The sequence below is a fragment of the Malus domestica genome, chromosome 03 (assembly GCF_042453785.1).
Source record: "Malus domestica chromosome 03, GDT2T_hap1".
Classification (NCBI taxonomy): Eukaryota; Viridiplantae; Streptophyta; class Magnoliopsida; order Rosales; family Rosaceae; genus Malus; species Malus domestica.
The window spans coordinates 14,245,064-14,247,499 of NC_091663.1; the positions used below are offsets into that span (position 1 = coordinate 14,245,064).

Sequence of the window (2,436 nt, forward strand, 5' to 3'; positions counted from 1 at the left end):
TAACATGTCAAATTTTGCATCAAATCTTTCAAGCTTTTTCTCCATTTTTTCAATTTGTGCCGACACATATGGTGAACCATTAGACATCTAAAAAACAAACCTAGATTGTGGCTGCTCAACTGCCCACTGTTGTGTATCTATTGCCATTTTTCAAATAACAAACAAGCCTTTTGTGCATTTTTATCTTTGTACGAACCTCCGCATGAAACGTTGACAAGAGTTTTTGTAGTCATATTCAACCCTATAAAAAATATATGCATCTGATCAGTACTGTTAATACCCGAATGTGGACATTTTCTAATCAACTCCTTGAACCGCTCCCACGCCTCATGAAACTCTTCATTTGGTTTTTGGGCAAAAGATAAAATCTGAGTTCTCATGTCAAGAGTCTTAGAAGCCGGATAATACTTGTTTAAAATTTTTTCACTAAGTTGGGCCCCAGTACTAATGCTTCCAGATAGGAGTGTGAGGAGCCTTCTCCTCGCTTGATCTTTTAGAGTGTATGGAAATAAACGGAGTTTAATTGATTCGGCTGAAAATCCCCGCACCAAAATATTCTTGCATCCCATTAAAAATTCAGCAATATGCATGTTTGGATCGTCAGATGATAACCCATGGAATGTAGGTAGAATATTCAACATGTGCTGCTTTATTTCAAATGTAGACCCTTCCTCCATTGCCGGATAAGTAATGCAACTTGGTATATTTGTGGTATGGGCTGTTAAAGATTCATCCAAAGGCTGACCTGCCTCTGGAATAACGAATGCCATTTTTCCTTTACTGTGCAGATTCCCATAAATTGAAGACTGCAGAAAAGTCCCCTGCAGAGAAGGAACCCACTGCAAATTTTTCTCCCTTTTTAAAGTCTGCTCGAGTTTTGGATCGAAAGGAAGCAATTTCTGCACTATTGAACGGGTGCTGACCATGCACATATTATCTTTGTAATCTGCAATGTACTTCTGTAATCTGTGAAAAATAAAATAAAAATGAAAATTAATTTTTTTTATATGTATAAACAGCAATAATTAATTGAAAATCTGATTAGTAGGGATTATTTTAAATAATCCCTGGCAACGGCGCCATTTTCTTGATAGGGATTTTACTACTTATGTGAATGGGCTAAAAACTCCTATTATACTTGCAAGAATAACAAGGTTGTTGTTGTATAAACGGTTCTTGCAAGGTCATTCTCCATAGGGATTATTAAATAATTCGAAACAAACCAAATTTCAATTAATTATTGTAAAGTAGAAATTTAGGTGATTGATTTTATAACCTAATTAAAATAAAAACGAAATTAATAAATTAAAATAAACAAACTGCAATATTAGAACTAGCAAGAAAAGAAAACAGTTTTAGGAGAATCAAATTAAGAAAACACTAGAGTTTCACCATCACCTAGCAATCCTATGAACTTTTACCAATTACTTATGATCTACACATGCCACTTTGAAGGTTAGATTTTCCTAATTCATATTCTACTGGGAACCTCCAACATAGAACGTATATCTAACATGCAACCCGTCCGGACGTTCGGATCAAATATGAACATGAAAGACTCATTATGCTTTATGAAAATCCTTTGGAAAACCATGCAACCCTTAAGATGTGGTGTTCATCCTAAGTGAAATTACAATTATTAATCACAAGAAGCTAGCGTCAATTTCAAGGAACCTTCCGACCAAAATTGCATCAAATTACTTTTCTAAATATCCTAATGGTAATCAGGCATTAAGACAATTAGATAGTTTTTATCCTGGTGATTAACAATTCAAAGTATACATGCAATCAATCATAAGCAATTAAATAAAAATCACATATTCATGCTAAGGCTCAAGGCTTCGCCCTAGCAAAAGAAATTAGTTACGCATATTCATAATTGAAATCATAGATAATATAATTAAGAAAAGGATTGAAAGCACCTTCAAGTAGAAAATCTCCAAAACCCTAGCAATTCTCTCTGTCTCCAAAATTGAATAAAAGAAAGCGTAGCCAAAAAAAAATGTGGTAGACGGCTAAGCCATATATTTGCTAAACCACCACACAAACCCTAATCCCCATAAAAAAAACATAACCCTAAATAAGAATGGTAAAATTCGTCCAAAATCTGAACAGCCAAGTTTTGGACCCATAAGCTGCTCCAAAACTGGCCCAATATAGCTGGATCTAATGTTTGAAATATTCTGAACACTTCTCCAGAAGGCCACAAATCCATCCGAGGTCATCTTGGGCTCCAAAAACGCAATTTAAGCCCAAAAACGTCATTTTCCAGCACTGCGCATTGCTCTTTTATTTTAACGCCAGAAAATAATCGCTTGGTGGAAAAATCCCAAATTTTGATATGATCAAGCTAAGTGACTCACGAACGTCCTCCAACTAGAATTACTCCAAAATTTGTCCATTTGGTCCTGTTTTGCTCCAGAGGAAGTCGAAAGT

General features: G+C 35.1%; 1 non-coding gene across 1 annotated transcript; it reads left to right on the forward strand.

Moving 5' to 3' along the window:
* The first annotated feature begins 278 nt into the window (after nucleotides 1–278).
* Nucleotides 279–383, forward strand: LOC114824266 (small nucleolar RNA R71). Its single transcript, XR_003772405.1, has one exon. It is a non-coding gene; the product is annotated as a small nucleolar RNA R71 (small nucleolar RNA).
* The last annotated feature ends 2,053 nt before the right edge of the window (nucleotides 384–2,436 follow it).